This window comes from Uloborus diversus, unplaced genomic scaffold, assembly GCF_026930045.1.
Source record: "Uloborus diversus isolate 005 unplaced genomic scaffold, Udiv.v.3.1 scaffold_519, whole genome shotgun sequence".
NCBI classification, from domain to species: domain Eukaryota; kingdom Metazoa; phylum Arthropoda; class Arachnida; order Araneae; family Uloboridae; genus Uloborus; species Uloborus diversus.
In genome coordinates this window covers 10,385-23,417 of record NW_026558702.1, presented here as the reverse complement: position 1 = coordinate 23,417, position 13,033 = coordinate 10,385, and the positions used below count along the sequence as shown (strand labels likewise).

At 34.3% G+C, this 13,033-nt stretch overlaps 1 long non-coding RNA gene across 1 annotated transcript; it reads right to left on the bottom strand.

The window, feature by feature from the left end:
- Nucleotides 1–4,240: 4,240 nt before the first annotated feature.
- Nucleotides 4,241–7,271, bottom strand: LOC129233555 (uncharacterized). Its single transcript, XR_008581470.1, has 3 exons — nt 7,158–7,271; nt 5,143–5,210; nt 4,241–4,568 (listed from the first exon to the last, which is right to left on the bottom strand). It is a non-coding gene; the product is annotated as an uncharacterized LOC129233555 (long non-coding RNA).
- Nucleotides 7,272–13,033: the final 5,762 nt, after the last annotated feature.

Below are 13,033 nucleotides of genomic sequence, written 5' to 3'. Positions count from 1 at the left end.
AGACAGAGAGACTTTCATCTTTATTATTAGTAAAGATTACATTCATCTTCAATTTTTGAACTTTTTGGCAACCTCAAATTCTTTTTTCTCAGTGCATTACGATAGTCGAACTTTTTTACTTTCTGTTTTATTCATATTTTTTCTTTTACCGTTGCAGTTCATTTGCAATTTTCCAATGTATCCACTAGAAATGTTTTCTTGTTTGGGTTACTAACAAAATGTTTGAAATTTCCACTTTCTGTCCACGCACAAGCTAAAATTCTTCTCACGCTTTCTGTCGCCAAAATTATTTCTAAAGATACCTTTCATCACTTTTCTGGCGATATCCTTTTGTCTTCCATAACATCCTTGCTATCAATTATCATCCACATGGTCTAAGATAAAGGAAGCCGAAGGAAGCCGCCCTAAGGAAACCTAGGCTTGACCTACCCTCATCGAGTTTCATAAAATTGTTACCATATATGAAGAGTAAAAGTTGTAAATAAAACGTGAAAGTAAGAATCTCTACTCGTTTCACGTGAACTAATCAGGGTTGCCAGGGGTTGAAAGGTGCCTAGAAATGAGTAATTTACCCTCATCGAGTTTCCGAAAATCGTTATCATAAACGAAGAGTAAAAGATGGAAATAAAACGCTAAACTAAGGTTGACTACAGTTTTCGGCTCCCTAATCAAGGTTGTCAGGGGATAAAGGGAAATAATTTACCCCTCATCGAGTTTCCGGAAATTGTTGTCATAAATGAAGAGTAAAAGATGTAAATAAAACGTTAAAGTAAGGTTGTCTACTTTTTTTCCGGTTTCTAACCAAGTTTCTTACCATATTACAAAACCGATGGTAAAGGTTGCAAAGTGATCCAATCACAGCGTTGCCGCTTTTCAAAGTTTCAATATTGAAACTTCGAACAACTTCCATCTTGTACTCTTCGTTTATGATAACGATTTTCGGAAACTCAATGAGGGTAAGTTACTCATTTTGAAGCATCTTTCAAACCTTGGCAACCCGGCCTAGTTCACGTGAAAGGGGTAGAAATTTTTACTTTCACGTTTTATTTCTAACCTTTACTCTTCATCTATGGTAACAATTTTTGGAAACTCGATGACGGTAGGTTAATTTTAGTGGGATCTCGCCCTATATTGATTCGGCTTTATTTCTAACTTGGCGATTTCCATGTCGCTTATTTTACATTTTAAAACCAAAGATTTTTAGTAAGGATTAATACTTATGAGGCTCTTATTTTTTAAATTAAATTATCTGGTAGTCCGGCTGAGTTATCAATATATTTGTTGTTACCTTTTTTTTCGCTATTGGTAATATTATATGTACGTATACAGTGCTGAAGCTGGAAAAAAAGTTTTTCAAGGAACGCACCTCTCTTTTTTGGATAGTTGTCATGGTTAACAGATGTTTGTTTTGGGGGAAAAAAGGTCAGTTTCGACAACTTCCTCCAGTTTTCATTTAAAAAGCAGACGTTTTATGAAACAATATTTTTTTTAAGTTTATGTATATTTAACGTACATAAACAAAAACGTTTAAAAAACATTTCTTCATACTCGTGTTTTATGTTACAGACTGTTTCTTTTCTTTCCTTTCTTTCTTTTTTTTGCAGTTCTTTTTTATTTATTTCGTGATTTACATTTTTTAAAATGTAACCGAAAGTACGCATTCAAAATTATTTTTTGTTTTATTTTCACCTGTGAACATACTACACTTAGAGATATATTTTTATTTTTCACGTAATTTCACGTAAGTTCAATTTTGAAAATTTTCTGACATCACAAACAGTTAATCAAAATTTTTAATAACTTAATTTTGTGAAATGCTGAAATGGAACCTGCGATTTTTGGAATGAAAAACCTATCTTAGCATTCGGCAACTGAGAAATGTCTTAGGAAATGAATTATAATTGCTTTATACATCTATTGATTCATTTTTCATAGGCCTATTTTCTTATTTTTAGATGATTTTAGTAATTTTTCCTTCAAAGACTAGTACTGATCTAATGAAACATTTCGAATGTATGTGAGTATGTCATGCAGAGAGATCTCCTGCAACAACTTTTTTAAATGAACGAAGTCGTTCAAATGAACGAGTTAAATGAACGGATCAAAGAATGAACGAACCTCTGATGATCGGATCATTCAAAAGAGCGACAGTGCCCACCTGTAGTATGTAAGTACGTATGTGCGTATGTATCTCGCATAACTCAAAAACGGTATGTCCTAGAAAGTTGAATTTTGGTACGTAGACCCCTAGTGGGTTCCAGTTGTGCACCTCCCTTTTTGGTTGCATTCGGATGTTCCAAAGGGGGTCTTTTACATCTTTTTGTAGGGAAATCATTGCTAGTTTCATTGCAAACTGAAGTGATGTTATAATTTGGCAAACATTTGGCGATATATCGCCAAGTTTTTTTGCCAAGTTTTTTTTTAGAACTTTTGGTTTTTGGTTTTAATTTCGTTTTATTTTGGCCACTATTGGTGATATTTAGAGAGTTAACCATTGAATCAAATTAAAATGTCCAACATTGATAAAATGAATCTGTATAAAATGTTTTTTATGTTTCAGTTCGCATTAAACTTGGGGTACAAGTATTTAAAGTGTTTCTTTCCTTACTCTAAGGCACTATTATCATTAAATTGGCCTAAAATGGAGTCATGTGATGGCTCGTCAGCTCGGTTTTTGAGAAGCACAGGCTTCCTTGACCTTACGGGCCCCGGTACCATGGCAACGGTTGCACTAGCTACATAGGGTTTGATGCAGTTGTTTGGAGCTACAGGGAACTTTTCGGTCTTATTGTGATTCACAATTACTTACTGCTGCTTACCGTCTGGAAACTCAAGAACTTTCCAGCATTGAGAAAGTGGTTCCTTGTGACACCGAAAAGCGTGCATGAACGTTTTTCATTAATATGTGCTTTAACCAGTCGGTTTTAGAACTTATTGTAACCTACTCTTTAGTTATGGCTCCGAGAACAAGACCTCCAAGTATCTTAACAGCTGGAGTTATCATCAAAGATTAAAAAGAAACAACCCTTTCAGTTGGCCGCCTCTCTACGGATACCTAATTGTAAAGTTGAACCCAACTCGCTTAAATCCTGCAGATGGTCTCCCCAGGGTTTACTTTTACTTTAACTTAAGTTCTCTTGTTAAAAAGAAACACTACATCCTAGAACATCTTAGACAACTGGCCTTGGAAAACCTGGACCACATTCTTAACAATGCCATTAACATTTTTTACTGACGGTAGTAAAATTGACAACCCTGCCTAAAACACGAAAAGGTAAGAAACGAGGTAAGTGCTGTTTGATATCATTGTCTTATTGAGTAAAACAAACCATTTGATATGTTAGATATTCCTATTTATTTAGTTCTATTGACATCCTCTGTAACTTTTACATCAATAACATTATAGTTCAGTTCAAATTCCGTAGTTATGCGTAGATTTAAAAAGAAAAATCTGTAGTTGACAACGCACGACAACGGCATTTGGATTGAATTGCCATGCTATTAATGTGAAAGTGACAGATGATTTAAATAGAAATAAATTAATAAGAATATCTAACATATCAAATGACTTTTATAAGTTTTCCTCAATAAGACGATGATATCAAACAGCATCTACCTTGTTTCTTACCTTTTAATGTTTTTTGCCATAGTCGGGTTTCAGTTTTTAAACTTTTTTCCTAAGGAAAGCTGGTAGATAATTAGTGACAGTTGCAACAATTTAAATTAAAAAGAAATAAAAGTAGATATCTAAAGTTTAAAAAGACAAAGCTCATTAACAAAAAAAAAAAAAAAAAAACACTATTTGAAGAAATCGAAATGTCTATATCACAGAAATAGTGCTGAAAATAAAAATGCTAAATGGGAAATGCTTTACAATAGGTTTGGACTGTGCAATAGTTTATATTTTGGAAATTTGTACGAAGGTTTTTAATTAAATACCGGTACGTAAATATTTTTGGAGAAAGACTCAATTTTTTCCCCCAATACGTTGCAACAATCTGCGTAATGAACTTAATAGAATAATAATCTAAAAGAAAAGTGTTAAGATTCTAAGATTCTTGAATAATTTTCTGCCAAATATCATTTATGAACTCTTAAAAATAAATCCAACATGGCACTTTCAGAATTTAATTCTGTTTAAAACAGAATTTTGCACAAAGCAATTCTAAAAAAAAAAAAAAAAAAATGTTCTAATTGAAATAATCAATATGTTTTCATGAACATTAAATGCCATTGGAAATTCAAAGCAACATATTTATTTATTTATTCATGTATACAAAATTTTGAGTGCTGTTTCTCTATATTGCATCAAAGGCTTTATTATTTGAACTAACTTTATCGACGAATCACTTGACTTTTTCCATTGCAATCCGTTCAAAATTAAAAGTAGCTGAATTTCAAAATTTCCTTAGATGCTTTTCTGAATGTTTTAACCTAGTTTTGGACTCTAACGTATGCTGCCATTGCATGTCCCTAGTTTTGTATGCGTTAGATTATCCAGAGGATGTTGAATTCGTGCCCGGTGTTGTCGCTTCCGGCTTAGCGCATCTTCTGATTACTCTTCCAGTCTGAAAAATCAAAATATTACCATTCTGTTAAACACTTTAAATGTTTAAAGCTCTTTTACATAATTTTGATTATCCGGCATGCCGCAAAATTCGAGGATCACCAGGTTTTCAATAACACTTGCCTGGTTCTTTCCGGCATGCCGGAAAAATCGAGGTTAGAAAAAAAATACTATAAAAAATATATGTTCACCTTAAAAAATATTATAAGTTCTATACATATCTTATTAGTATTAATAACCAGTTTAATTTTGTAAAATATTAACTAACAATGTCATTTGCTATTTTAACAAGAAAAATATTATTAAAGGACGAATAACTTTATAAAAATTGAATTAAAACTAAGCAAACAGTTAAGCAGTAAGTTAACGCCTCTAAGCCAGTGCTAAAGAACTTACCATAGCTATTCAATAAATAAAAGTTTAATTCGCCTCTCTAAAAGGAATCTAAAATTATTCATTAAAAAATAATATGAACGAACTGCAGTAACAATGCAGGCGATCACAGGCGACTAACGTAGAAAATATATATTGCTGTAATTTTTTTCTTTTTTTTTTTTAAAGAAAAGAACACTTACGCATTCTAATCCTGCAGCACATTTGCAGCGTAATGTGGATTCTTGGCTACCGATACCACATATTTGTCCTAAAATAAAGAAATACTCGTTACGAATCACGAAACAATGAGGCATGACAAGAGAATTGCTACTTAATTTTTTGCAAACATGTAGCAGAAAATACTCTTTTGAATCAAAACATCAAAAAACTGCTCATTAGGAGGCTGTGTTTATGTATTAGATTATGAGAGCAAATCAGTGGGGGTGGAAAAACTATTTTTTTTTGTAGCGAAGTACACTTACAACTACTCTATTACAAATGTAGTTAACTACAACTACTTCTTTCAAAAGGCAGCAACTACAAACTACTTTTAAAAAACTTTTTAAAAAACAAATAAATGAAAAGCATACACATACACACCGTTTGGATATTAATAACAATTATTTACTCTTTCATTCCTTTACTGAGCCAATTTGTCATTCCAAACATTTTTTACGGTTTACGAATATTCGTTGCAAGAAAAGATTGAAAATTGAAATGCCGGTCTTTCGTGGGGTGAATCCTGAGTCTTTCCAGCATAAGAGAAATGTGTGTAAAACATTAAAAAGGATGTTTAATAGTATATTTTATAGTTTTATGCCAGCTTAAGAATTTTTGAAATGATATAACTTTTACTTTAAAACTGGTATTTTAAAACTGGTATTTTAAGTCCTTCTGCTTGAATTCAAATGATCGATAATGTGCCTCCAAGTTTTTTCTACACATTTCGGTAACTACAAAGTGTATTTTTATACTATTAGAAATGAAATAAATTATTTTATAAAAACATATACGTCTTTAAAAATTTTCTCTATGTTTTTTCAACTTGAGGGCTCTTGCGCGATTTCAAAAATTATTTATAATTTTTAAAAATTTTTTTTCATGTTATTAGGTATCAATGTGCAAGTTTTCCGTTCCGTAAGTACAGAAGAAATCGTTAACAACTGCTAAATTAATCATCAGCAATTAAGCAAATATCGTTCAACACCGTAAACTCAACGGTTACACACGTATTTACTTCCAAATACGAAAACAACACAGCGAAAATGGCTCGCAATAAACAGAGCTAATACACTCTCAGTTCGAATTCTCAATCGAAACTAAACTTTTTATCACGCGGGACGCTTTTATAAACATCGAAAAGATTCCACAACATTCGAAATGTTTCTCGAAATGCGTAGACCGTTATCAAATTTTATCAATGAACGAAAAAGAAATAGGGGGATCGTATACTTCAGCCGAATGTATAGGGGCTGTATATTCATTACGGGAAACTATTTACAGGTTACGTTACTACAATAATTACTATTTACAGAATTTGTAAAAATATGTTGAACGAAATAGGCATTTTTTGATTGCAGTAAAACATGGCAGTTCCTTTAAAAATTAGTATTAAGTTAATCTCTTATTAGATTGATTCAGAATGGGGTCGTTTCCAAAATTTTAAAACTACTTTTTCTGAAAGAGCATGCTTAAAAACATAGGATCTGACCATTTTTAAAATAATTTGTTAAAGTTTAATATTCTGAAAAAAATACTTAAATCGGAGTGCTTTTATTGTTTCCGACTTCTGTCCGATGACGTCGTCAGATCACAAATGATGAAATGCCATTCACTGTTGCCATTCACAGAACAAAATATTTAATTCTCATCTTCACTCACGTATATTGGCAACGATATGGTTGATAGCAAGCGTAGAACGCAATTCTAATTCGCTTCTTGATTACCATAACGTAGAATCGTGGTGGAAAGATGCGCCAAGTGCATCATTTGTGACGTCATCAAGACCACGCCATGTTTGAAAAATCGGATATTTTAAAATATTAATTAAAAAAAACTGTTGGAAAAATGAAAGTATTTTCTGGGTCCATGCTATTTTTTTTGCTCATTCTATCCATTTCAATGACTAAAAGTAGTACTTTTGACTGAGGGAAACGGAAACCACCCCATTACGAGCGTCCTTGATTAACTTGGTGAGTAAGAGTTGATGCCTTACCTTCTCTTAGTAGTGGTCTACATCTTCTGCCTCTGATGCAGCATTCATCTGCCTCACACTGAAATCTTCCGCAATCCTCTTGAGATTCAACAGCCAGGATCACCTGCAGTAACGATGAAAGGGATCAGAAGAATGTATAAGTACGTGCTCTATGCTCTTGCTCAAACTTTTAAGTACTGTATATTGAAAAATCATTGCGAGAAATTAAAGGAATCGTATGAGCAGCACGCTTTGCTGATGCATAACTAAAAAAAAGTGTTTGAAAGCATGAATTGAACTACATGTTTGAAAGTATGTAGACTTGCATATTAAAGACCGATGAATACGTTCAATTTTATGGAGGATGGCAGTTAAGTAAAACTCAAGGGAACAAAAGTTGAACTTTTGTCTGTAATTAACGCATTGTGGACAGGTGGCTAGAATTCTCGAGATTTTCTCGTTTTTACAAGTGACAGTTTACGAGCATTACTAGGTGACGCTGTATAATGTACACTGGTAATTTTCACGCCCCCTCTTACATTTCTTTCGTGAATTTCTTATCGGTTTTAAAGACTCATAGCCCGTTGATTTAAAAGTCTTCGAACAGTTTAACATGCTAAAGCAGTAAGTTAAGCCTTAAGCCAGGACTAAAGCAGAACTACATGCCCCTTCGACAGACACTCTCAGCTTCAGTGACACGACATTTTCCTCCACATTTGTATTCCAGATTGATGAGTCCATAACAAGGACGAAACTGCCTTCTCTGGATGGCATATCCGGGCTGTTGGTATACTGCAATGTGTTACACCAGGAACATCCATTCATATTTCACCTGTCCACAGTGTGTTAAAGAGCTTCTTGTACAATGTCAGGGGTGATTGTGAGTTCATCAAAAAATACCTGAAAGTTTCAAAGCGAGAACGGGGGGGGGGGGGGGTAATCTTTGGCCCCTATTACTTAAGTGCACCTATGCCATAGTATTAAATAGTTCAATAGTCAGAGTCAAAATAGTGTGTGTACATTTGATTAAAATTTTAATGGGTTACAAAGTTACTTTTGAGCTGGTGTTATACAAAATTATCTTGACATTTGTCCATCTTAAGGCTCTTGCAGGTATATTTGATGAGTATTATATAATTTTTTAAAAAATTGCGGAGGTAGGGAGATAAAAGCATAACATAATTCCGGCATTTTCGGACATAAAAATACCGGAAATACGTCCGAAAATACCGGAAATTCGGTAAAATACCGGAACACAATCACCCCTGCATTGTTGTCGAACGAATTTTCAACTGTCTACGCATGACTCTGTAGTACAAAATGAAAAAAGGAACAGCGATACAATATTCACTTTGAGTATTCTGTCTTTTCGTCTATGAGACTATGAACATCGTTCTCAACTGAAGCTTCTGTTCTTCTAAATGGTATAGCAGCTGATCACACATTTATATAAATACAACAAATGATATATTCTGTACCTCAAAGCCAGAAGGACGTAAGTCCAAAATTTCGATTTTCTGTTTCTTAGTGCATTGTATGTAGAATCCTATTCCGCATCGAGCCATGTGAAGACAGTTCTTAGAAAAACAAATCCTTTTCAATTTCTTTAACAGGGTTATAAGAGCGCGCTTCCCATTCTTTGCATGCGCCAGAAAGAAGTTTTTCATTTCTACTGTAAAACTATCATAATGTGTCTTACGTTCCTCTGGTTCTGAGCATTTATATGTATGTATGTTTATATGCTCCCTATACAAATCCAGTTTTCGTCGGATCTGGGCCAAATTTGGCATTGAGGTACTCGAGCACCCGAGAAGGAACGAAGGGGGGGGGGGGTTCAAACGCCAAAAAAGAACCGAACCATTCGAATTTTAATTTTATGGCCCGAAAATGGCATTAAATGGCTCTTTCGCTACCCGAAATAATTATTCAATCAGTTCAATTTTCAAGCCATTCGAAAGCCCGTGAAAAATACCCACACAGTTCATTCACTTCCTTCAAATTAAAAAAAAAAACGTTGTAAAATCACCGGGAAAAAACTAAAAAGCACTTTTAAGCCTAATGGAACTTTGTTTTCATATCAGAAAACTATCCTTTGCGCAATCTCATTTTAAATCAGTGTTCAGAAGGTTGCCACTTTTTTTTTTCAGCTGTGACTAAATAAAATTTTGTTTTTGTTTTGAGGTAAATTTTCCATTTGATTATTATTTAGCGATTTATCTTCTTTCTTTTTACTTTCTTCTATATCTAATATGTAGAAGAAAGTATTGGATTCGTGCAAATTTTCGAATTTCGAATTTTGACGGATTCGAACGTTTTGAGGTGTGCTGAGTCCATTTCGACCATTTTTGGAAAATGTCTGTCTGTCTGTGTGTGTATGTATGTGTGTGTGTATGTATGTGTGTCACGTCTGTGTGTGACCAGTTTTTTGTGGCCGCTCTACCGCATGAAATCGAACGAAATTTGGTACACATATGTGCCCCTATGTGAACTTGTGCCCATTAGTTTTTGGCGCGAATTCCTCCAAGGGGGGTGGAGCAATGGGACGTTTTTCGAGTTACGCGTGCTTGCTATTCCTCAGGAAGTAACTGGCGGAATCAAACAAAATTTGGTCCATATGTTGGTATTAACAGGAACAGGTGCTGATTCAATTTTGGTGTCAATAACTCAAACGGGGGTTGAGCTATAGAACGTTTTTTGTCGTCAATTGTGACTGCTGTATCTCAAGAAATAATGAACGGAATGAAAGAAAAATTTATCGGCAAGTAGCCCTTAGTGGGTATAAGAACTGATTTTATTTTTGTGTCAACAGCTAAAAAGGGGGTAGTGCAATCACCCGTTCTTTTTTTCCATTTTGAGTGCCCTATCTCAAGAAGTAATGCTACGTTCTGGTTGAAATTTGGAATATATGTGAATCCATATGTAAACAGGCTTTGGTTCTATTTTGACGCCGATCGCTCCAAGAGGTGTTGATTTTTTTTTTTTTTTTTTGCGAATAAAAATATTTTTATTAATGCAACAATAGGAAAGATAAATCGTAATAGATTGTCGTCTGCGTATTTCTCGTGATTTTAATTGTATGGAAATGATAGGAAATATTATCCCAATGATTTAAAATTTTTAACTGTTGCCATCTTATGTTTGTTAACAAATAAAATATTTGTAATTCATTCAAGCAAGGCTTTTAAAATAACTTTCAATTTTCGCTCTTTGCTTTGCTTTTGCAAAAATTCAGACATTGGGATAGTCGTCAAGTTTTTGCATGTGTCATTTGTTTTTGTTGGGAATATTGCTTCCTCGTCAAGCATGGGGAGGGATCAGAAAAAAAAAAAAAAAGAAAAAATATAGAAGAAAGTTTCGTGATGGCAACAACATACTAGTTTCTTTTAGGATATTAGTTGCATTTATGGAGAGTTGCGTTTGTTTTGATCAGGCGACGCCGAAGGCTCAGTTATTATTTATGTGTTCACAACAATTATTATTCGCTCATTTAACCCTCCAATTATTTATGAAGCTCAGTGACTACTGAGGGCTATTTGTTGCACGATGATTTGAGCAATTGCTTGACACACTTGAGGCAATGGGTTTGAACTAGCAGGGGCGTAGCTAAGGGGGGGGTGGTTTGGGGACAAAACCCCCCCCCGAAATGTTTGTCTCAAAAAAGGGAGAGAGAGAGAGAAAGAAAGAAAAGAGAAGAGAAAGAAAAGAGAAGAGAAAAAAAAGAAAGAAGAAAAAAAAGAAGAGAAAAGAAAAAGAGAAGAAAAAGGAAAAAAAAATCAAAACAGCTTTTTTTCTGAATAACTATGGTAAAAAATTCACTTCGCTCCCCCCCCCCCCAGTGTCATTGAAAATCAGCTCCATGAGTGACCCTCAAGCGTAAAGACTCCTCACTCTGCTGCGACATTTTTTTTTGATAATTGAGTGAAATTTCACACTTCGCTTTAGAAATGAGATTGATTTGTTAAATCCACGCATATTTAGCCTTTTTACTTTCTTCTATATCTAATATAAAGAAGAAAGTATTGGATTCGTGCAAATTTTCGAATTTCGAAGGATTCGAACGTTTTGAGGTGTGCTGAGTCCATTTCGACTATTTTTGGAAAATGTCTGTCTGTCTGTGTGTGTATGTGTGTGTGTCACGTCTGTGTGTGACCAGTTTTTTGTGGCCGCTCTACAGAAAAAACTACCGCATGAAATCGAACGAAATTTGGTACACACATGTGCTCCTATGTGACCTTGTGCCCATTGGTTTTTGGCGCGAATTCCTCCAAGGGGGGTGGAGCAATGGGACGTTTTTTGAGTTACGCGTGCTTGCTATTCCTCAGGAAGTAACTGGCGGAATCAAACAAAATTTGATCCATATGTTGCCAGTAACAGGAACAGGTGCTGATTCAATTTTGGTGTCAATAACTCAGACGGGGGTTGAGCTATAGAATTTTTTTTTTGTCGTCAATTGTGACTGCTGTATCTCAAGAAATAATGAACGGAATGAAAGAAAAATTTATCGGCAAGTAGCCCTTAGTGGGTATAAAAGTTGATTTTATTTTGGTGTCAACAGCTAAAAAGGGGGTAGCGCATTCGCCCGTTCTTTTTTTCCATTATGAGTGCCCTATCTCAAAAAGTAATGCTACGTTCTGGCTGAAATTTGGAATATATGTGAATCCATATGAAAACAGGCTTTGGTTCAATTTTGACACCAATCGCTCCAAGGTTTTTTTTTTTTTTTTTTTGCGAATAAAAATAGCTTTATTAAAGCAGCAATTCGCAACTCCAACGAACTATAGGGGGCACTGAAGTCACTGTCTAATGGCGGACTTAAAAACTAAAACAAACACACATGGTAACGAAGAAAATGCTAAAAGTGTTGTGATATTTGTTCGAACGTATGATTTTTTTCGCTTTATTCTTTTTAAATTAATTTTCAAAGTCTTGTGGATATTCTGGCCCACGCAGAAAGAAATGAGAATTCAAGAAGCATTACTAAACGTCAAGGATTAATGCAAACTACGTAGTTCGTAGTTCTAAGCAGCTATTTCCACGATGTTGAATTCGATATTTATCAATTCTTGATAAAACTAAATAATAATCGTGGCCTGACAAGAATAACAATTAATGCTAGAAAATTCAGTATGACATTACAAATTGTTATCGAAAGAAGATGATACTTTTTTGCCTTGCTTGGCTAGCGCTTATTGTTACTTTCTTCTATATCTAATATATAGAAGAATTGTGACTGCTGTATCTCAAGAAATAATGAACGGAATGAAAGAAAAATTTATCGGCAAGTAGCCCTTAGTGGGTATAAAAGCTGATTTTATTTTGGTGTCAACAGCTAAAAAGGGGGTAACGCATTCGCCCGTTCTTTTTTTCCATTATGAGTGCCCTATCTCAAAAAGTAATGCTACGTTCTGGCTGAAATTTGGAATATATGTGAATCCATATGAAAACAGGCTTTGGTTCAATTTTGACGCCAATCGCGCCAAGAGGTGCTGATTTATTTTTATTATCATTATTTTTTAGTGAATAAAACTAGATTTATTAGTGCAACAATTCGGAACTCCAGCGCTCGAATACGCTACCTTGCGGTGATTTATAAAACTGCGAATGCAACTAAAACATTGCCACGTTGCGCTCCACGTGTATCTGTTGACGTAAACGCGGTCAGTTTGTTCTGAGTAACGCATTCAACATGTCTAAGAACGCCTTCAACAACAGAAATTAATTCGTCCCTAAGTAGTATTCTCGAGCTTCTCAAAATATTGTTAGTTTTCCTTATTTCTTTCAAAAAAGTATTAAATGGTGGAAGCGTAAACAAGAAAAATCTGGATTAACAAAATTGGATAACGTTATACCAGGTAAAATTTTTTATTGTTTTGTATGAATTTGTAAGAATATGAGTT